This window comes from Dermochelys coriacea, chromosome 8 (assembly GCF_009764565.3).
Source record: "Dermochelys coriacea isolate rDerCor1 chromosome 8, rDerCor1.pri.v4, whole genome shotgun sequence".
NCBI classification, from domain to species: domain Eukaryota; kingdom Metazoa; phylum Chordata; order Testudines; family Dermochelyidae; genus Dermochelys; species Dermochelys coriacea.
The window spans coordinates 61,952,808-61,977,239 of record NC_050075.1 but is presented as its reverse complement, the minus strand read 5'-3'; the positions used below and the strand labels follow the sequence as shown (position 1 = coordinate 61,977,239).

Sequence of the window (24,432 nt, the reverse complement as noted above, 5' to 3'; positions counted from 1 at the left end):
TTATGCTCTAATAAATTTGTTAGTCTCTAAGGTGCCACAAGTACTCCTTTTCTTTTTATGGTATGGTATTGCCACCTTTACTTCTGTGCTGCCTGCCAACTGCAGCCACTCTTCAGCCATCCATCTCTGAAAGCAGTGCAGAAGTAACAGCGGCAATACTGGGACCCCTCCCAAAATAACCTTGTGACCCCCCTGCAACTCCCTTTTGGGTCAGGACCCCTCAGTTTGAGATACGTCAGTCTCCCCCTGTGAAATCTGTATAGCATAGGGTAAAAGCACACAAGACCAGATTTTACAGGTGGAGACCAGATTTCAAGGTTCATGATGCGTTTTTCATGGCCATGAATTTGGTAGGGCTCTAACCATCGGACAAAACAGTTCATGTCACTAATGGTATCTATCAAAAATTCATATAGAGTGTTCCTTAATGGAACATACATCCTATTTCTGACCGTTCCCACATGTATAAGGAACAAAACATTGGAAACTTTAATTAATCAGCTTAATTATTATTAGTAGATTTCCACAATTAAAGTTAGCATGAGTTACACATCGTCTTGGGAACACATTTAATAGTTATTCTGATTCATATACGATATTGGCCAACACCAGTAACAGTAATGGTGGCCACAAAGAGTGAAATGCTGAAGGAGTTCAATTTAATCATCATTTTATCTTTCCTTTCTGAATACAATGAATCAAAGCACAATGGGCATGCTTGAAATACAATGGAAAATAAATGTCATTAACCTTGCTGTAGTTTTCTAAATGCCTTTTTTTTTTTTAGTTTCAACAGCTATCGAAAACCACTCTGGTCTAATAAGACCAACTTCTCTTTCCCCTAAATCTCCCAAGCAATTGTTATTTTGATCAGGCACCAGAGCAAATCACTAATGCTGGGACACGGGTTGATATCAAAATGATAAAATGACAGGCAAAAGGAGAAAATAGACCAGAGGTGAAAGTCCCCAAGCCCTTGGGGTTACTTTAAATGGGATTCAGTTTCTCAGGGATCAGCAAAATATACACTAAATTTGATATGAGCAACAAAGATTAGATGATGGACATATTGCCCTTTACCTATTAAAACAGATCCATGTAGTCACAAAAATTCTTTTCAAATGTCCTTGTACAGCATTGTATTGTAGCCACTTTCACAAAGTAACGAGGCTGATATATATTCCACTATTCAGTGGGTGGACATTTGCCATGGAACCCACTCCTCAACAAAGACTGACATTCCATAATCTAAACTGATATTTCTAGACCTCATGGTTATGAAGATTAATTGTGAAAGTGTGTATGATATTGCACTCTATATGATTTTATGAAAATATGCTAATGAGTGAATATAATGTAACTGGAATATGCTTCATGCAAAAGGTCTCTTGTAAGGTATCATTACAAAGCTTATAATCTACTGAGTGTGGTCATCCTATTTGTATAAATGTATCACTCTTGTATATGAAACTAGAAATATAAAATACAACTCTGAGGTCCTATCGTAGTTATGCAAAGTGTGGGCCATTAATGGTGGTTTGGAATCTTGATGGCTCCCATCAACCAGGACAATTGACTGTGGATGACTGTTTGCTTGCAGGCCTTCCTGTGAGTCAGGCTGGGAGGAATGAGGGCTTGAAGTCTTAGTGACATGTGATCATGTCACCTGAACTGGAATCCATCTTTAACCTGGTGCTTTTCCATTTAGAAGGCAGGGTGGGAACTCAGAGAGGGCCAAAGGATTCCAGCCTTATGCAAAAGATATACAAGGAGGTGGAACAGAACAAAGGGGGCTGCATGAGAAATCCACTAGCTACCATCTGAGCTGGAACAAGGGCTGTAACAGGGAAAAGGATTGTGCGCAGACTAGGAAGGCGTCCAGTCTGTGATCGAAGCTTATTGAAACATCTGAGGGTGAGGTTTTATCTGTATTCAGTTTTCTTACTGTATTAGGCATAGACTTGCATGTTTTATTTTATTTTGCTTGGTAATTCACTTTGTTCTGTCTGTTATTACTTGGAACCACTTAAATCCTACTTGTATTTAATAAAATCACTTTACACTTATTAATTAACGCAGAGTATGTATTAATACCTGGGGGGACAAACAGCTGTGCATCTCTCTCTATCAGCGTTATAGAGGGTGAACAATTTATGAGTTGGGCATCTGAGTGTTGGAGACAGGAACACTTAACCTGTTTTCAGTTAAACCTGCAGCTTTTAAGGGATGTGGTTCAGACCTGGGTCTTGGGTTGCAGCAGGCTAGCATGCCTGGCTCAAACCAGGCAGGGCACTGAATCCCCAAGCTGGCAGGAAAAATAGGTTAGAAGTAGTCTCAGCACATCAGTTGGCAGTTTCCAAGGGGGTTTCTGTGATCCAACTCATCACAGTATGAAACAACTATAAACTGATGCATTCTAGTCTTCCTAAATCTGAACAACTTGAAACAATAGCTCTGAGAGGCATGAACAGCCACATACACAAAGAATAGCTAATTGTGAAGGGAAAAGCTGATAAATCAATGTTGTTAAAAAAAATCCAACTAATGTGCTTATCCCACTATCTCAGACTGCTTCTCTAAGGTGCAACAAGTAGAATCTCTTACCCATCTTCCAAGATGTCCTGCCTCCTATCTGACAACTTCTATCATAGAAAATGTGCCTAAAACAAAATCTGCAGCTTACTGAAAAATGAAAAGGTGGACACAACAGAAAATAAATTGAGCATTGTATCAAAATAAATAACATGGGGTGACTATGAATTTGTTATTCCTTTTCATATTTAAATTAATTGAAACCCCTCAATCTTCCAAGGGCATTGAATTTCAATCCTGCTATATGGGCATGCCACAGAATTTAGATCCATCTCCTCACAGAGTACCCCACTTCTGTGGGGAGTGGGAAAAGGATCCAACAGGGTAGTCTTTGCACGTCCCAAATTCTCAGTGTCTTCTACAGGAAGAGAAGCTTAGGATATGCAGAGAGAGTGCAAAATAGGGCCCACTGGAATTTAATTCCTGTTGGACTTCCACAAGATTTGATAGAAAGCAAACTGATTCTCAGCAGCATAATATGGATGTTTTAATTTGCAGATCCTGCATTTCATGCAAGTCAGTCTCAAGGAGCAATGCTTTCAAAGTGGCACCTGGGACCTCAGCAGCATGACAACTATTCATTTTAGTAGGACCCACATGACTAAATATCATTCATTACTTTGAAAGGAAGTGTTATGGTTAATTCTGATCCAGAAGTTATAAGCATTATACACAGTAGACTGTCTATTGTAGGGCAGAATTCTCATACACACCCACCAGTCAAATCATAAAGCATATGCAGTTTTTCAGAAGGAACAAAAATAGCTTCCAGAGTGATGCATTCAGCTGAAAACTAAGCATCAAATTCTAGTCCTACTGAAATCACTTAGTTTTCCCATTGGCTTCAGAGAGCCAGGATTTTACCTTAATACTTCATTGATATCTGAAATAAATGTAAGTTATAAATACCCTGATTCTGCCAGACTCTATACTCTCCCCAATGTACATGATTAGAGTGACTCTCAGCAAAAGTTAATTGCTCAGGGGGAGGCTGCATATTATGTCACTTTACAGTAGGATTGCCAACTTTCTAATCTCCCCAAAATGAACACCATTGACCCGCACCTTCCCTGAGGCTCCGCCCTTCCATCCACCCTTTCCCTGAGCACCCTCCCCCGCCCCTGCACTCCATCCCCCCTCACTCTGTTGTTCACTCTCCCCAACCCTCACTAATTTGCACATTTTCATGGGGCTGGGACATGGGTGGGGCTTCTGGATGGGGCCAGAAATGAAGGGTTCAGGGTGCAGAAGGGGGCTCCAGGCTGGGGCTGAGGGGTTTGGAGTGCAGCGGGGGTTCTAAGCTGGAGCAGAGTGTTGGGGCACAGGAGGGAGCTCAGGGATGAGACAGGGGATTGGGACATGGGAGGGGTAAGGGGTGTGGGCTCTAGGCACCATTTATCTTGGGCAGCTCCCCGAAAGTGGGGACATGTCCCTTGGCTCTGAGGAAGAGGTGCAGCCAGGCAACTTATCCACAGGCACCAGTCCCGCAACTCCCATTAGCCATGGTTCCTGGCTAATGAAAGCTGCAGAGCCAATGCTTGGAGTGGGGGCAGTGCATGGAGCCCCCCAGCTGTGCCTCCAGTTAGGAGGCAAAGGACATGTCAATGCTTCTGGGGAGCCTGATAGGGAGCCTTAGCCCCGCTGCGCCACCAATTGGACTTTTAATGGCCTGGTCAGTGGTGATAACCGGAGCTGCCCAAATGCATTTTTGACTGTGTATTCTGGTAAAAAAAAAAAACAGACACCTGGGCAATCCTACCTTGGAGACCTGGAATCCTGTGGACAACAAGGAACCCATGTTCCAGTTTTGGCTATAGTTATGTACATTATGCAAAAACAGCAGGTCTAGGTACAAAGAGGATGATCTCTCTAGCTATACCAAAGTCACCATGATGGCATCTGGAACTACTTATTGGGTGAAAAGAAAAGGAGTACTTGTGGCACCTTAGAGACTAACAAATTTATTAGAGCATAAGCTTTCGTGAGCTACAGCTCACTTCATCGGATGCATCCAATGAAGTGAGCTGTAGCTCACGAAAGCTTATGCTCTAATAAATTTGTTAGTCTCTAAGGTGCCACAAGTACTGCTTTTCTTTTTGCGAATACAGACTAACACGGCTGCTACTCTGAAACCTACTTATTGGGTGGGTATTGCTAACCAGAAGTTGGCAGAGTCAGCGAAGAAGCCAATTTTGCTTTTACCCATAGTAGTTCGGTTATTGTGGGACCAAAAGTATAGGTCACAGGAGGAGCCAAAGGAGAAAACTCTGCCATGTTCCACCATGCAGAAGGGGATAGTAGTATTTTCTATCCCCATAGAATGAGCTACAGGCCTGGTCCACAAATCTCACCGATCCCTCAGGAGGCTTGTGCTTAAGTGACATCATGAGAGCATGGTTTCCGCACATCCCCCAGCTCCATTGGAGCTGCATTGTCAGAATTCACCCTCGTTATGACTTCACTAGGACACATTTGCCCTGAATATCTAGGCACTGTAGAAGAGTTAATATAACCTGGGATGTATTTCCTGTTCTAATTCCTCTGGATCTGAGATAGTGGTATGAAGATGGGGAGAAGGTGAAGGAAAATATACTTGTCCCTCTGAAGCCACTCCTGTCCAACCCAGCCAGTCTATGTCCCCTCACCACAAGTAGAATCCAACCCCATGGAAAGTCCTGCAGGCGAGTTGCTGTGTCATAGAAGGTGTTTATTCCTTTTCTGTGCGGGATAGTTAAGATCTGCACAGATTCAGGTGAAATATGATCTGGTCTCATGTTCTTGCCCTCCATTCTGCCCTTTATCTTAGAATTTAACAAAGAACACAGCAAGAATACTGGCTGTCAGGGATAGCAAAGATTTTAATTTGCAGCCTAGAACAGAGTTTTTTTAATAATACCATTACTATTGAGTTCAAAATTCATTTTCTAGCAGATAAAAGGGAACAACATAAGAGGGATCATGCAGCATGCAAAAAAGTCTGCCTGAAAGACCATTCCAAATAGAATTTAAGTGTTAGGAAATATCTCCTGCAAATCCCCTTCCATTTTGAGTAGTCTGGGCTCAAAGGCTTCTTGAAATGGGAGGCTCTTCCACAACGCCCAATTTGTCTTATTTAGACCCTTCACTGACATAATATTTCTCATTAAAAACCAGTAAGCTTAACTGAACCTTTAAAACTAGCCATAATTCAACATTCATTGTACTAAGCAAATCTGAACATATCTCTTCCTGGGTACACACCTGCACTTTCTATAGACACAATTTGTGTCTATTTTATTTTTTGTAACATCACATCATCATAACAAAGCAATCCAACTTTACAAAGTGCTGAAAGGAAAGATGGATTAGAGTTGAGGCACTGGATTGGGATTCAGGAGATCTTGTTTAATACTCAGTTATACCAGACATACTTCGTGACCCCTTGATCAAGTCATTTGGATGAAATCCTTGCCCAACTGATGTCATTTAGAATTTTACCACTGATTTCATAGGGGCCATGATTTCACCCAGAATTTCTCTGTACCTCAGTTCCCAAAATGTACAATTGGGATAAATACTTCCTTTCTTCCTCCTTTTGTTAATCCTGTCTATTCAGATCATAAACTTTGAAGAAAGGAGTATGTACTGTGCTAGCACAATGGAGCCTCCATTGCAGTTGGTATTTTTTTTAGGTACTGCTGCAATACAAATAGATAATAAATAGCAATTTATAGCTTCCTAATCTTCACAATGCTCTAACATTCCAATTTCAGTCACAGTCTCCATTGCAAGCTCTTCTACAGGTAATTTATTTTAGCATCCATTATGGAACTTCATCTCAAGATGCATAACTCTTACTAAATTATCTCATTGTAAAGCCTGGAACAGAAAGGAAACTATCCTTTAAGTACTTCTTAATCTAGCACTTGTTGATAAAGACTTCGTACATGGCAATATAAAATAGGAGTAAGACATGGATCAAATTCATCAAGAGATGCTGTTGACATTTCATGTTAAATTCACTGTTGTATGACGACATGCTTTTAGCAATAAAGAAATAAATAAAGTATCTTCCCTTCTTTCTCGTCTGCTTGAGATGTGGCTACTGCCTTCTCAGAGGCAAGATATAAGGAAAAGATACTGTTGCCATAACAACCACATTAAATACTGCAAGGGAATACACTAATGTTTTCAGTTCATTTAAAGTGTTCACATGAAGAGCACTTGAAACATGAAATGAGATCTACTGAAGTAGGAGCATACAAGCTACACAACACTGTTACTATAGTAACCTCTGTAATGTATTGTTTACACAGTACATTCTTGAACAGATAAATCATCCTTATTAAGAGCAAGGTACATCTTTAGAATCTGTTGGAAGAGTAAATAAGGTTACAGACTTGGCAAATATTTATGTCATTATGCTGGTATTTGGACAAGTATATTAATAATAAAAAATACCCATGGAAAATCTCAGGACTCACAGCTGTGTCTAACACAAAAAAGTATATTAAACTGATTTAAAAACAACAGACCAAAGAAATTGAGAGAAGGCTTTCACTTCGTCCTTAAGATGCATCACTTGATCTAAATGAGGTACATAGTTTATGCATTATACTGTATTTTGAGAATTCTGCTATACCGAGATATGAGTAAACAACTGAACTGTTAAACTAATTTTATTTGTCAATTTAGACTTCAAGCCAGCAGCTTTATTCTCTTTTTGACTTTTGGCCAAAGCAACTATTGACTTCAATAGCTCGTCATGGAACAATGGCAGGATGTAGCCATTAGTTTTATCATCCCTCACTATTTTCTGCATAAGTCTAGCAGACGCTAGAGCCAGTCTAATGATGACCTGAGAAGCTCCAGCCCTCTTGTGAATTTGAGCCCTGTCTGGGGGAAAGTTACCTCTGATTTTCTGCCTTCTCCACTCTTACCCTAATAGTATCCCAATGGTAGAGGCTCACTAGAATCTGGTAGCATGTTTCAGCTGGCCTGGCAAATTGAGCGTATCCCGACTCACTAATGTCATAACCTGTATCTAAAAGGTATCACATAAGAGATCAATAGAAAGCTAATGACATACTGCTCATTAATAATGTGTGGTGTATGTATGGAGGACAAATTCAAAGTTACCAAAACACTTGGAGACTATAATCATCAATATGTTCTGCCAGACAGAGCTAAAGTTACCTTACCCTAGACAAAGGAATATGGTTCTGCCATCCTGATGGTATTTCCAAGGTGTATTATGAGGCAATGGGAATGCAATTTACATAGATAAATATGGAAAATCAAGCCAAGAAGGGGGAGTAGATCTTCCCCTGCTGTGAGGCTGAGTGGTTCAGATTGCCGGAAACAGATCGATTTGTATTTTAGCAAACAGCAGCCGGGGGAGAAACTAACATGAAACTTCCTTCACCAGGAGACTCCATGTCACCTTCCTCACAGCTTGAATGAGATTTACTTTGCAAGCTAAGTTTCAGAAGAATCCATTTCAAAAGTTGACTAGACTAGAAAAGATAGTGGTAAAAAAAACAAGTTATCTTTCACCTAAGATAAGAAAAGAACCAAGCATTTTACACTTCATAGAAGATCCTGAGCAGAGGGGTTGGTCAGCCATCCTTCTGGAAGGTAAATTTAACAAAAGGTGTAGCTAGCTAAGTCTTAGCCACTAGAAAGTATTTTTCACTTTATTTGCCTGGAATCATTTCTAACTATCCTTTATACTCAAACTCACTTAAAATCCTATCTTCTTTTGTTAATTAGCTTGTTTTACTTTTGGTCTAAATCAAACCACTGCTGTGTTTGACAAAGTGATTGTTAACTCCAGTTAAAATTATAAGCTATGCGTTTTGTCGCTTTAGAGGAGCAAACAAACATTTTTCTGAGTCGTCCAAGAGAGGTCTGGAAACATCAGTCCAGCCGTCTCTTGGACAGATGGTTTTGGGGAAATTTGTGAGTGTAACCCCTACATAAAGTAACTGGTGGTGGTGAGAGAGAAGAGCAGGTCTGTTGTGGAGTAACAAGGAGGCTGTTGGAGTCAGAGTTGCTGCATCAGAGCTTGCTTGTCTACAGGCTGTTGGTGTCCGGGCTGTGAGCCACGGCACCAGAGCACTTAAGGCACTCAGGTTTACAGGGCAGGCAGTGGCAATCCCCCACTGGTCTGGATTGCACAATACAATGGGGCATGGATCTCCTGGGGAAGAGCAATCAATTGGAGCTGCTGCAGGTACTATCCCCAATCATTCCCAGGATCAGACTTCCATCATCCCTGGATGCAAGCAGGATGAGAGTGCCCAATCACTGTTACTTCTTCCCCCACCCCTCAAACAAGCAATGGATGTCTCCTTTGCTCCTCCCCCCCTCCTGGGGCACCAGTCCTTGGGAAGAGAAAGAAAAGGATTCTAGTCTAGTCCACCCCCAAGCCTGGGATAAGAGGGGTGAAGAAACCCAGGATCTGGGGAGGACAAGAACTGATGGGAGTGGGCAAATGCAAGAGCAGAACTGATGGGAGTTTAAGGTAGAATTCATTGTTGGATGTGAGGTGGGGTGGAGGACAGGCAGATACAGAACCCAGGGCTCCTATAGAGGGGGCCACAATCTTAATAAGTTTGGGAGCATTGGCAACACTAGTTGTCATGAACCAGTGGAGATAGACACGGGGGATTCAAAAATCAGACCGACAAAAGAAAGACTTATCTGCCCCCTGCCAAACAAAAAAAAATTGGACCAAACTCATAATTTTTGAGCATTCGTGGTGGGCAATCCTGTGCTATTCATTGTCCAACTGAATATCTGACTGAAAGCTCTGGAGAATTCTTCTTAAGAAGGGAAGAAAGAGGCCTTCATTTATTTTCTTTGTAAACTAAAAAGAGAAAAAGCAAGTGCTAAAGTGACTGTATATAGTGTCTATCTCAAATAGGGCCCTAAAATTAGTGTCCTAATTCTATTTTTAGGCAGCTAAACAAGTAGCCAGATTTTCCAAAGTACTGAGCACTCAGCAGTTCCCAGTGAGGTCAGAGGCAGCTTTGGAAAAATCTAGTCACTTATTTAACTACCTAAGAATAGAATTGAGAGACTGTAAGGGACTGCGGAAGACTTTGTTACAGCCTAGCCAGGGAACTTCCGCTTTCTCGAGCCGAGAGGTTACTGTGGGACATAGCTAGCTGCTTTGTTATTGTGGGATAGAGATAGTTTTGAAGGACACAGCTGCTTTGTTATTGTAGGAGATAGTTCTTGAAGAACACACTGTTTGCATGGCCCTTCGCCAGGTAGTAGAAAGCCCCCCTTTCAGAAGCACCTAACTTTATATTCATGAGCAGTTTTTGTGTAATGCTTATTAATGCTGACTGTCTGCCCCTCCGTCGGACTCCGTCCCAGGCAAAGCTCCGGTGTGCTGAGTTCCCCGCCTCTGTGACTGCAACGCTTGGAGTCCCCATTGCGGGTGGGTCACTAACCTTCAATAAAGCCAATAACTCACAGCTGTTTGTAAGCCTCATTTTTCTCAGAGTACTTCTGTCAGGCCTGTGGTGCTTCAAACACCGTGGCCCAGAACAGAGACTAACTTTAGTTTCCTCATTTTTAAAAAATCTTGGCCCCAGAATTTTGTCTCTGTTCAAAGTTGCATCAGTAAGCCAGTGGAAAACACAGATAACATTTTAATTAAAGCTGGTGTAAAGGAGGTCACTCAGCACAGACAACTCTTTGTGCCAGATGTGGCATAGCAGCTCTCTCCCTGTTTGCCACACCCTGCTGAGGGTTAATCCATCACTCCAGTGTCTCTTCCTGCAAGTTGGCCCTCAGGCCCAGACACACTTTAGTCCACCTCCTCCAGGTTAACAGAGTCCAATTGAGCTATAGTCCAATGACCTTGCAGCAGATTTGCTATCTATCTCTAGGCTCCTTACCTCGATCCTTACCACGATCCTTACCTCGCACTTTCCTCTGTAGCTAGTAGGAGAACCCAGGTCCTCCTTCTGCTTGAAGTTCCAGTCCATATATCCTGTAGCTGGGAGCCAAGGTCTGACTCTCAAACTCCTTGCTACTTCTCCAGATCGCTTCCTACTTTTTCTGTCCCCCCTCAAAAGTGACTGCAGACACTCTCCTACTATAGTCCCAGCTTTGCTACAGATTTTTGGCTTTCTAATGACCACCTACTCCTCTCCAGTGGGGCTTCATTATAAATTAAGCTTGGCTTTCTCTCTTGAACGTGCTGCTAAATATGTTAAATGGCCCGTATCAATCCCTTCAGTGCCTGTGTGGGGCCTACACCCAGTTTATACTGATTCAGTTTAATTTGATAAATCATCAGTTTAAGATAATTTGATTTTAAACCAGGATATGTAGATTAAGCATCTCCTCAGTGTTTTGTACTGATTTAACTCAATTGGTTTTAAACTGGAGCAATTTAAAACAAACAATGGCTAAGTAGTACTATTATTGGAATCATTTTGTTTCTTCACTAAGATCACATTCACATGTTGTAAAATAAAAATGGGCCTTAACACCCCATGGCATAACTATAATTCCATTATCTGCAAATCATCAAGCTAATGACTTTGTGGGCTTCAGTAGATCTTATTATGCATATGAATGTTTGCACCCCACCCTAAAGTAAAGGAGAAGACTGTGGATGGAAGGACTGTAGGATCTCTGTATCCACATGTCATTCACAGGATAGAAATTCTGAAAAAGCCAATACAATCTAGGATCTAAAATGTTTACATAGATTAAATAGGCATAAAAAACTGTAATATTATATGTAGCACTAACACTGGGAAAAATCACGGTCACATTAAAGTCTATTTTGTTCTTGAATTCTCAGAAAAAAACATTTCACCAATATACTAATTCTGTGCTTTGCAGACAAATTCCTACATAGCATTGGTCGGAACAGATCATAAAAAGGAGTGTTTCACAAGAAGATGATTATATTTTCTGGGCAATACATACTAAGATAAGAGGCTTGCACATTTTACATTCAATTTTCAGTAAAATTTGGCATACTTTTTCTTAGGTTCTACATAAAGCTTGACTGTGTAATAACAGTGAAAGGAAAACAAAACTTAAAATTACAATCACAATGAAAAATTGTGGTCTTCCACATATTTTAAGTTACACAAGAACAGAAAAGCTTTTTTAAAACATTGAAATGTTTTTACAAGATCACCAACCTTTTTTGGTCAGACTATAAATTCTATAAAATTGAAGTTTAAAATAAAGTATTAGGTAAATTGTAAGTGTAATGGGAATAGAGGACTAAAAAAAGAGTAAGATACTTAATAGCACTATCTCGCAGAAACTTATTTTTGTCCCTTCAATAGGTAGAAAAGGCATTAGCATTTCTATAGCTGAAATTATTTCCAAATGCACATGTCTGGGGATAAAATTGAGAATGATTATTACTGAAAATTATAATCAAGATTACAGCATGTTAAGTGTTTCTCAAAGTTATCTGAATCAAAATGCATGCAGTCTGTTAGGGTAAGTTTTTGAGCTAAATTCACAAGGAGGAGCAGCACCTAAAGTACCCTTTAGGCACTGAAATACAATATTTAGACACCACTGGCATTCACAAAATCCCTGCTCAGCTGGTACCTAATCTTTTAGGTGCTTAAGTTTCCACTCATGAAGTCCCCAGGTTGCCAGATTTCAGCAGCTGGTCATGCACTCAACCACTAAGTCCTGACCCTGGCCAGCAGCTTTGCAGGTAGCTGATGCCTAAGCCCTGGGGGGATTCACAAACTAGGATTGGCCTGCCTACTTTATCTTCAGGGCCCAATCCAGTAGGTATGCTAGAGCATTCCTAAACCTGCATATGACAGCAGAAATGGTGCCCTATTAGAACCAGTAGCTCATTGGTTAGCACACTCACCCACCACATGGAAGACAGAGGTTGATGTAGAGCAGGGGTTCCCAAACTTGGTTCATGGCTTGTTCAGGGTAAACCCCTGGTGGGGGGCTTTGTTTACCTGAGTGTACACAGCTACGGCCACTCGCAGCTCCCAGTGGCCACAGTTTGCCGTTCCCGGCCAATGGGAGCGACGGGAAGCGGTGGCCTGGCCCACATTGCTTCCCGCCACTCCCATTGGCCGGGAACGGCAAACATCAGGCACTGGGAACTGCGAGTGGCTGTACTTGAAGATGCTCACGTAAACAAAGCATCTCACAACCCACCAGGGGCCTACCCTGGACAAGCCATCAACCAAGTTTGGGAATCCCTGATGTAGAGAATGGATTTGAACTTGAATCTCTCACATTGCAGGTAGTTTCCTTAACCAATGAGTTATGGGGTATACTTCTTTCACTCTCCCCTGTTGGAGCTGTTAAAATTTGGATGAATAATATTTTTGAGTCAGAGAGAATACAATACTATATTTACAGCCTAGTGGTTAGGATAGTCTACTGGCAGGTGGAAGACTCAGCTCCAATAATATTTTATACAAAGTGGAACAGCTGCAACAGGGGACAATGAAAGAGACCTATCCCAGCAGTTAGGGCATTCTCTTGGGAAGTGAGGCACCTGGGTCCAAATACGTGTTATTTAATTCAGATCTCCTGCAGCCTAGGTGTAGCTCTGACCACTGACTGATTGGGGCAGGTTAGTCATCAAAAAACAAACAACTTGGTTGTAAGCACCCAGCTTCAGGAGAGAGCTGATACTTCTGAATCCCAAGTTGAGGCAGGCACACAACAACCTTTGAGGAGAAGGACATATGGCCTGAGAACTTCCTGACAACTTGCTTAGGTGGCTCCTGGCTCACAGTGTTAGCTTTCATTAACCCTTTTTTTTTAGGTGTCCAACTTCCCATGTTTTGTACAGAGAGCCTGAGGGCTTAACTCAGGGTCATGAATTTAATTAGGCAGCAGGGTACCTAAAAGTTAGGTGCTGCAACACTGAACATTGCTGTAACTAAATTCCCCTTGTTAATCTAGTCCTCTGAGGTCAATCCAACACCTAGAGAATTCAATAGGAGTCTTTCCATTGATTTCAATGGCCATTGGATCATATTCTTTGGATATTTATAGCTATTCCCCTTTTTTGCCTCAGCCTTCCTCCTGCTGACTTTCTACACACACATCCACACATTGTACTAAAGTATTGCCATCTTAAAAAAAAAATTGATGCATTTTAAAAAGTATTTCTTAGTGTTGTAGAACTCTATAAAGGAATTGTATACACTGCAGTACACAGGCAGATAAGGAATCGTATTAAGGTTTAGAGAAGAATCTGCAGATGCAAAACAAAAATCCATATTAAAGTTACTGACAATCACATTTTCAGTAAACTTTGGTATTTTAACAGAAATATGACTAAAGAGAACAAAAACACCATTTAACAATCAGTAGCAAAAGATGGAGGAGGGTGATCCCAATAAGTGCACCTGTCTCAAAAATTTAATATACGGGAAAGCTATAAACTACAAAATTCCCATACAGATCCTCAGTAAAAACTTAAAGTGATTTGTGACCATAAATTCAAGAAAATATACTTTCCGAATTTTTTTAAATCCAATTTAGCCTGTCATATTCAAGTAGGGTGACGAGACAGCAAATGTGAAAAATCGGGATGGGGCAATAGGAACCTATATAAGAAAAAGACCCAAAATCGGGACTGTCCCCATAAAATTGGGACATCTGGTCATCCTATATTCAAGAGATGCAACACCTCATAAAAATGGCCTCTTATATTACTAATTAAATAATGTTTTGTACTATAGCTTATTCCAGTATATTTTTGATCTAGTCTTTGTACTAAAGGTCTTTCTGCTCACCGCAAGAAAAGGATCCTGCTATCAGCTGCTACTATTAATGTAGTGATAATAAATTTCACTTGGATGCCATCTTCTATACTGTCACCATCATAATCCCTTCCATGTATCAGGTACATAAAAGGCATAATAGAGGCTGTTGTCTATAAGAACCCTGCTCCACTTATTGCAGAAGTTGGAAAGCATATAGTAAATAAAGAAGGGTGCTGCAGGACGAGAAAGCATGGTGTCAGGGACAAAGCAGTTGAATACTGCTCTGGAGAACTGGATTCTATCCCTGCCTCTGCCAGAGTTCCTATGTGATGCTAGATAAGTGGCTTAAATAAAAATAGTCACTGGTGGCCACTAATTTTATGCTCTTCATTTCTTAAGTGCCCAACTTGAGACCTAGATTTGAAGAAATACTGAGAACTTACAGCTGCAGTGAACTCAATAGGAGCTGTGCTTTGAACATGTAAAGTGAGGTAAAATGCTAAGTACTCCAATAAAATCAGGCCCTATGCATCAAAAATTGGACACCCAATATTAACAGATACCTTTGATCTTAATCTCCGTGCCTCAATGTAAAATGGGGATAACACCAATATCCTTCACTAGGGTATTGAGAAAACAAGTTAATAAATGTCTATGAAATACTCAAATAGAAGTGTGATGAGCACCATAGATAAGTCCCTGAGGAAGTTATTCATTCTATATTCAAAGAAGAGTTTGAAAAAAAAATATTCAAAGAAGGATTTAAATAGTGTGCAATAAGTAAAGTCATCCATTGAACAATGAGGATAAACCAAAATATTGAATAGCTACTTACTCAGTCAACAATGTTCATGCTATGGATTGGATCAGCCAGGAGTCCTGTGGTGGAACAAAATAGTATGTGATCATGTAATTAGAGACTGCATCATAATGCTTATCCAAAAGGAGGTCAAATTAAGGTTTCACGGGCAATCATAATTCTAGCATTTCCTAATTGTTGAGTGCTTGACTTAGAAATCTTAATATTCTTTTAATGTAGCTTTTTCTGTATAATTTCCTAGGTATTTAAAAAGAATCTATACATCTACCATACAGACTTCTGCTACTTGAGCTAATGGAGTAATTGATTGCAGTAGGTTGTCATTCCCTACATGGGAAAGCACTAAATGGGGGATGAGACATTTTCCGCAGTAGGTTTCACAGATATTTTTGTTGACAGCAGAGGAATGTTGAGACTCCAGAATCTTGGGTTTCATTGCTTGTTCTGGAGGATATATGCTCTAGTGCCACAGACCCTTCTTCCCCTGCTCCCCAGAAAGCTTGACCCCCATCTTCACTTGGCCCTCCAGCCTGTCCTTGTCCCCCATCTAGTTCCTCAGCATTGTCCTCTCCCAACTCCTCACCTAGCTAGTTGGGACTGGGATAAGGAGCTTGGGGGTGGACACCTCCAATCTTCCAATTCCAGTCACCTTCCTTAACCTCCTTGTCCCAGTCTACTCCATTTTCTATTCCCACCTCTATTTCAGTCACACTGCCTGAATCCAGCAGTGAGTATGCTGAAAGCACTAAAGAGAGTCTCCCTGATCTCAGTTCCTAAGGCAGATGCCACAGCAGCCCAGAATAGCAATTGCAGGGAAGAAATCCTGCTCAATTCTGGGCTGGAGAATGTTCAGTACAAATGAAATCCTCAGAAAATTTAGTTGCCAAATTCTAACAAGTTTCCACTGAGAGAGAATTCAGATTTTGAAAAGGCTTATAATTTGGCAAAATTTGGATACATTTTATGAGGATAGCAAAAGGCCCAACGTTGGCATCAGGGTGACCCCCCACTCCTCCCTCCCACCCAAATCCCTGCTCCAAAACATAAAGTTGCGAGAGCTTCTTAACAAAACAGATGTGAGAATATTTAAGATGGGCAAAACACTGTATTTTTCCCTAATCTCATTCTCAGAAATGTCTGAATTTTTCTTATTGAAACAACGACCACCACCTTCAAAATTATATAGACAATCCATACATCAAGCACAGGAAATTTCACCCTGAATAGTTAAGAGTTGGCAAAGTATAAGCAAGTGAAAATTGGGTCTTAAAATAGGAAGTGTCAGGCAAACTTAACTATAGGTGTTGCTACCTGTACCATCTTCTTTAGATGCATACACACATGCAAATACATGGAGTGTGTCATCCAGAGAAACACATTGTCATGATGTCACTAAAATGGCCTTTTCATATATCTTTCACCTTCTCTTTGAAGAGAGTTTCATAGTTGTCATGGTCATATTAACAGTCTGAAGTTAGACAGATTGTAGTTGTTTGTTTTTAAAGGCACTAGGGAAACTGACCAGGGTGAGAAAAAACAAACCATCTTCAGTTAACAAAAGCTTTAAAATATCTTTTTAAATTCTTTTTATTGTAGTTCAGTAATCCTTAAGGAATAAGTCTTTGTTCCATATAGAAAACCACAGTACAAAAGCAGCACTGAGGTCTTGTCACAAAATGCTCTAGTCAGTACAGGTGGCATCTCCTCCTGGCTGTTCTGGGAATAGCTCTCTTCCAGGTCCAACACCTCCCCTTGCAGTCTCTTCCCTCCCTGTTGTCCTCTCTCTCTCTCTCTCTGGTCCCCTTTCATTCCAGATTTATCTTAACGACTCAGCCCTCCAGCCAGGTCACCATGAGATTTCCCCTATCAGGATACAGTGTCTCACTGGACCCACTGTCCAGGCACTGTCAACAGCTGGTAGGGGAACCCAGGTCCACCCACTACTCTGGGTTCCAACCCACCTCACATCCAAGGTCTTATCAGTCCCACACCTTGCTGCTCTCCCTCTGGGCTGCTTCCTACCTGCCTCCCACAGGTTCTCTTCTCCACCCTTCTCACTTCTAAGCATGTCCTACCCTCTGGACCAGGATCCCAGGGTCTTAACTCTGTGCCTGGGTTCTCTCCTCCCTTTTGTAATGCACAGAGGGCAACTACAAAATTCCTCACTGGAGCCATTTCAATTGCTGGCATCCTGCCTTTATACTAGCCCAGCTCACAATTGCTCAGCTGAGCTCCATCTTCCAATCGGGGATTGCTTCTGCAGCCTAGTCCCTTCACCTGCAGCCTGCCACACTAATTGGACCTTTTAAAGCTTCCTTAACCCTTTCAGTTCCGTTTGGGGTGAATACCCAATCACAGGTCCTATTGTCCCTATAATAAAATAAGTCCATAAAATAATATGGATCTCATAGGCTCCAATACATAGTATGTTATTTCACTGGAATTCCTTTATGGTTCTCAGTGCTTTGTTTTAAATATTGTATCTTTATATTAAGTGCCAAATTGATATTTTTAAAATCTATATACTCTGAAAAATTGCCCAAATATATAAAGAATAAAATTAATATGCCCAGAAATGAAAATCCTCACCTCCCAATATCTTAGTTAATTATTGTTTAGTCCACATAAAGATGAAGTAAAGACAAAATTGCAGACTAGAATAACCCTTGAACATTTTTTTTTGGTGAAGCAAAATCAGGCATATTTGGAGGGATAGGAAACCAGATCAGATGTTGATGCTGTTGACTCCTATATCTATAATTAGATGAACCAAAGCTTCATACCCAAACACCCCTGCCTGTTGTCAAATCTGTAACCTAACGCAGGCATCATTGCTCAGATTGTATACTGCCTTGAAAAATGATGCCATGTTTATGATTAAGCCCAAATATTTACTAAATTTGGTTTCCTCTAACAAGTGAGAGAACAGTATTGACATGCTTGTAACATCTTTGTTATTGCCTAAATTAACATTTCTTGGAAGAACAGCCTTTGGCTTTATCTATGTGTCATCAGTTCGATAAACCAACAGTATTGTCTACTTTAAAACGCTTTTCTCCCGGATAGCATCTTAATGTTTATGATTCAGAGTGTGGGTTATATTTAATGAGACTGTCTTGGGGGCTGAAATCATGCATGTGGGTGTAGGACACAGAGCCTTTATTTATTTTATTATTGCACCTGGACATCCTTTAATTCATTCTCCAATATGTAGGTAAATCCTTGTCCCTAAACAAGGATCATTAGTGATACAAAACAAGTTTCCTTTGGTGACAAAGCTCTCTGATGGTTTTGTCTTAAGGGGCAGCCTGTAAATGATTCCTTTTTAATTAAAATGTTGATGCTTATAAAAGGTCAGCAGAAAAACAATGTACTCTAGCTCTCCCTCTGCTGGCTCGGCCCCAGCGAATATCAAGCACTAGTCCCTGAGCTGCACTTGACATAGTTAATGGTGCCAACACACAAACAGGAAAGAAAAAGGGGCAGGGGGAGGCATGTAGGTATTTACCAGCATTGTACTCGAGGAAGACAATTTTGGCAAGATGAAAAAAATATATATCTGTTTAGAAAATTAAATGTATTTTCAATCTTTAAAATAAGACATCAGACAATTGAGAATAAAGTGATAAATTGGGGTTGAGGGAGGACAAAATTTAAATCCATCAACTTTCCCTTAAATTTAAACTGATATACTACAGAAACCCTATTATCTGAACAGAATGGGGAAGATATGAAATTTAGTCACAGACAGGGGATTTTTCAATACAAATGATTCATGCTACAGGACATAAACTAATTTCAAATTATGGGACAGAAGGATAAGAGGAGTCTGGATTAATACATGGGGTAAAGATATAAAAAATGACTCGCTTGTAAGTTTTTATTCTTCCCTTTATAATAATGACTCATCACCTTTGAGAACTCATACACTTTACAATTTCATTTTGAGTTTATAATTTCCTTGTATTATTGCTACTTCAAATATGAAAATGTAAAGAAACCATAAAAAAACATATAAAATGTTCAAAATCCACTAACCCTTCCCCATATTTATCCTGTAGCTGCTTTTCTCTGTGTATTTGTATACTGCAGTCATTTTAGGATGACTTTATTAACCCTCAATACAGTAAAGCTATCACTGAATGTTCTACCCATCACAGGTTTCAGAGTAGCAGCCGTGTTAGTCTGTATTCGCAAAAAGAAAAGGAGTACTTGTGGCACCTTAGAGACTAACAAATTTATTAGAGCATAAGTTTTCGTGAGCTACAGAGCTACACTGAAGTGAGCTGTAGCTCACGAAAGCTTATGCTCTAATAAATTTGTTAGTCTCTAAGGTGCCACAAGTACTCCTTTTCTTTCTACCCATCACAGGTATATATTTCACCTAAAATTAAATTTTCACCGTAAATTCTAGGCTTGTAAAATAACCTATTCAGGCTTAATTACAATAATTGATAAACACAAAAAAGAGTTCAGTTTACAAAAGGATGCAACTTCCAGTTTATTTGAAATAAAATAGCCAAAATATTTGGGCATGATCCCCTGATATGGACAAAGAGCACAGGGGGGAGGTCAGGGGAAGGTGAAAGTTAAGGCAAAGGTCATATTTGCACTTCCCAGATCCAGGGGCAGCTATGTGCTGGGCCAACACCACAGTGCAAGCTGGAGCAGACTTTGATTGCAAGTGGCCAGAACACTCAAAAACAGCAGGTGAGGATATCAGAGATTAGGGAACCTCCAGTCACAGCTTGGATTGAATGAATGGACTATAAAGTGGATAGAAAGCTGGCTAGATAGTTGGGTTCAACAGGTAGTGGTCCACGGCTCAATGTCTAGTTGGCAGCTGGTATCAAGCTGAGTGCCCCAGGGGTCAGTCCTGGGGCCCGTTTTGTTCAACATCTTCATTAATGACCTGGATGTTGGGATGGATTTCACCCTCAGCAAGTTCACAAATTGCACTGAACTGGGGGGAGAGGTAGATATGCTGGAGGGTAAGGATAGGGTCCAGAGTGACCTAGACAAATTGGAGGATTGGGCCAAAAGAAATCTGATGAGGTTCAACAAGGACAAGTGCAGAGTCCTGCACTGAGGATGGAAGAATTCCATGCACTGCTACAGGCTGGGGACTGACTGGTTAAGCAGCAGTTCTTTAGAAAAGGACCTGGGTATTACAGTGAACGAGAAGCTAAATATGAGTCAACAGTGTGACCTTGTTGCCAAGAAGGCCAACGTCATATTGGGATGCATTAGTAGGAGCATTGCCAGCAGATCAAGGGAAGTGATTGTTTCCCTCTATTCAGCACTGGTGAGGCCACACCTGGAGTATTTCATCCAGTTTTGGTCCCCCCCAATACAGAAGGGATGTGGACAAATTGGAGAGAGTCCAGTGGAGGGCAACGAAAATGATCAGGGGCTGGGGCACATGACTTATGAGGAAAGGCTGAGGGAACTGGTTTTATTTAGTTTGCAGAAGAGAAGAGTGGGGGGGTGGATTTGAGAGCAGCCTTCAACTACCTGAAGCAAGGGGGGTTCTAAATAGGATGGAGATGGAGCTAGGCTGTTCTCAGTGGTGACAGATGACAGAACAAGGAGAAATGGTCTCAAGATTCAGTGGGGGAAGATCTTGGTTGGATATTAGGAAAAACTATTTCACTAGAAGCGTGGTTAAGCACTGGAATGGGTTAAATAGGGACATCATGGCATCTCCATCCCATCTCCATAGAGGTTTTTAAGGTCTGGCTTGACAACTCCCTGTTTGGGATGATTTTGTTGGAGTTGGTCCTGCTTTGAGCAGAGGGTTGGACTAGATGATCTCCTGAGGTCTCTTCCAACCCTAATCTTCTACGATTGTACAGTGGCAGAGTAGGCCCCACTATGCTGGTCCTATTCCAGTGAAGAATTCTTTTCAATGGGGTGATCTTCCCATGACAATTTATGGTGGATGCAAGCCAAATTATGGGTGGCAGCATGGTGCTGTTTTTAAATTTAGATTGTAACAATGTTTATCACTTAATTACCAGAGAATATTTAGTACTTTCCTCTGCTGTAGATCACAGACATCCAGGAGTGCAGGTGAGATATATTCTATCCCTCAAACCAAGCAAGTCAGAGAAGATAGGAGCACTCAACAGGACTTGGCTTAGAAAAGAGTGATGATTGGATGGGCATGTTCATATTAGCATAGCCAGACAGCAAAAGGGTCAGATGCTCAGCTGACATACATCAACATTGGCTGCTGTAGAGCTTCTCTGACTTAAACTGGCTGATGATTGGGTCCCACCAACTAGTTTTCATTTTACTTTTATTTTCCCTTCAATGATCTTGAATTGAAACTTTATAGAAGAAGTGTGTTTGAATTAATCCATATTGCTATATTTAATGCTATAAGCTGCTGCAAACCATAATCAATGGAGCTTTGATGGTTTATACCAACTGGGGATCTGCCCTGAGTGAATTCATTGGAACAATGTTTTCTTACGGTATTTACAAGTCACAATAGATATACCTTTTAAAGGGATATGAATAATATCTACTAATGAACCAATAAGTCAAAACATAATTTTTTTATTTTGTTTTGGTAACTTTTGTCTTTTTATAGAAATTTAACTATTTTATTTACCTTTGTAGAATTCAAAGGAATGACCACACAGAGATGAGTAAAGAAAGACACCCTTCACAGATAACTTAAATGCAGAAAATGTCAAAAATGTGTGTCCTGAAATCTGAGACCAAAGATTCAACCTACACGTCAAGCAGATGAAGTGGGCCAGTGGAGAGAGTCATGGCTGTCAGAACTACTCACCTTTAGATTTATTACACTGGTTATTTTTGCCTTTGGTTACCATTTATTTCTTTGGATTTGTGGGGGTTTTTTTGTGAATAAAAAATGTTTATTGTATAGATACAGCCCAATCTAATTCCCATTAAAGCTAATAGGAGTTGAATAGATACTATAATAATAAATATAGAGGACACCTTACTTACAAAGCCACTCACCAGTCTGAATGTGTAGTCTGTTGTAGTTACAACTATCATAAGACTATTATATAAATTAAAAAACAAACAAACAAACCAGGGACTTTGTTTCAGAGTAGCAGCCGCGTTAGTCTGTATTCGCAAAAAGAAAGGGAGTACTTGTGGCACCTTAGAGAGACTAACAAATTTATTTGAGCATAAGCTTTCGTGAGCTACAGCTCACTGAATTTGATAGCACTTTAACTAGTCACAAAGTATAGGAGACTATTTCTGTTTTTTTTCCTGCATACTCATTGTTTTCCCTTATTATATGTGAGAAGAAAGAAGCATTTACAGTCAGAAAAACTGGAGGATTCTGAGGTAGGTGTTGTACCTAAAACTAGTTTCAGGTTTGGGGTTTTGTTTTTTTAACTTGACTAGATTTCAAAATAGTGTCCCTTTAAAGAGCATGGATTTAATTCCTAAGCTTTTTCTTCTAGCTAAGAAACAGTTATGGCTCCCTTCAGATCCATCTCAGTAGGTACGTATTTGACTAGTCAGATTTTTCATTATTCTTATGATTTGTAGTACAGTAGCCCCTAGAGGCCCTGATCTGTTGTGCTAAAATCTATTGTGGCAGAGCTGCAACTTTGTCCCCATGGGGCCCGTGCTTCCATGAGGTTTATGCTAGTCTCAGAGGCTCACTGCGACCCTCCACATAGTCCTCCTTTCTCTAGGGCCAGGGTTACAGACTACTGAGCCCTTTTCATCATAAGCCAGCAGGAGATTGGGGAGAGAATTCCCACAGTCTCTATTGTCCCAATAGACTTATTCCAGAACTGTTTAGCCTCCTGTCCTGACAGGGACCTGTCCTCCCCTCCCAGAAGGTGTTTCTGTAGTAGTGGGTTGCAGGGAATTCCGGGTTCCAGTCCAGGGACCCTAATAGCAGCAGCTGTTGGCAGCTGCCCTTTTCACCACCAGAGTTGCTACATTTCCCTGGGCCACTTCCCCACAGCTCTCCCGCTTCTCCTTCTCTTAATGCCTTCTTCACCCTTACCTTAGGGCTTCCTTTCCATTGGCTTGAGTGTGTCTTCATTACTCAGACTTTCAGCTGTACTTCCTCTCCCCAGCTCACCTTGGCCTGACCGGAGTGAGCCCTTTTATAGTAGCAGAGGGGCCTTCATTAGAGTCATGTGTTTGCATTAGCTTAACAGCCTCACCTGACTCTTTGCAGGTTAATTGGAGTCAGGTGTTCTCATTAGCCTAACAGCTTCAACTGACTCTTTGCAGGGTAACTGGAGTCATGTGTCCACCCTTGCCTGGAGCAGCCTCTGCTCTGGTCAGTCAGGGAACAGAAAACTGCTTATCCAGTGGCCGGTGTATCTGCCTTCTACTACTCTGCTTTACCCAGATGGCCTGGGTCTATCACACCATATACACAAAATAGTAAGAGGAAATGCTTGCCTTAAAGAGCTTGCCCTCTAAATACCCAAGACGGGCAAAAGGTAGGAGAGAAATAAAGTCACAGAAGAATGAAGTGATTGGCCCAAGATCACAGTACAGATATTATGGAATCCAATTCAAGATACTATTCTTTTAATCTGAAAGCCCTGCTTTGAGATTGCAGGAAGCTGTAATAAAAGTAAAGATATAAAACTAAATCAATGGACAAAGCTATTTTGAGAAGACTAGCAATCAGGAAAAGCACTAAGACATCAAATTGATTGCATAGAAAAATAAGCTTGATTAAGAAACATCAGGTTGATGAGAGTTCTTGAAGACATGGAAATAGCATTTTTTCCATCAGACATTAGGCCTATACAGTAGCATAGCCTATTTACAAGACCAAAGAGACAAGATCCTGCATGGTATATATGAAATACAGAATGAAAGATTTCAAGTATTTTGATGTTATTTTGGAACTGTAATTAGTCTTTTAGAATCAGATATTTGGAAGTTATTTAGGCACCTAAAGATGCAGTTAGGTGCCTTGTGGGATTTTCAAACCCACCTAGGTGCCTAACTCCCATAGGCACTTTTTAAAATCCTACTAGACATCTATCTGCTTCTTTAGGTGCCTAAATACCTTTTAAAAATCTGGATCCTAGAGCCTCATTTTATCTTGAACTTTTTTCCATGTGGCATCAAAATAGATAGATGAACCCTGAAGCCTAAAGGCAAAATCTATTAATGTTTTGGTCTTGTACACTCACACACCACTCTGGTTAACATCTTTATCATCAATCTAAACAGTGGAAGAAAATGGACTCCTGTCTAGGGTTGTTATCTTTCCCTGGGCTAACTTCAATTAAATGTTTTTATCTGCTTGTTTTCTTT

General features: G+C 40.7%; 1 long non-coding RNA gene across 1 annotated transcript in view; it reads right to left on the bottom strand.

The window, feature by feature from the left end:
- LOC119860537 overlaps positions 1-23,236 on the bottom strand; it is a 49,542-nt gene extending 26,306 nt beyond the window's left edge. The window contains exons 1-2 of the long non-coding RNA XR_005294561.1: positions 23,153-23,236; positions 15,157-15,200 (exon numbers count right to left, since the gene is read on the bottom strand). This is a non-coding gene — a long non-coding RNA (uncharacterized LOC119860537). The remainder of the gene's footprint in view (positions 1-15,156; positions 15,201-23,152) is intronic.
- Between the last annotated feature and the right edge of the window lie 1,196 nt (positions 23,237-24,432).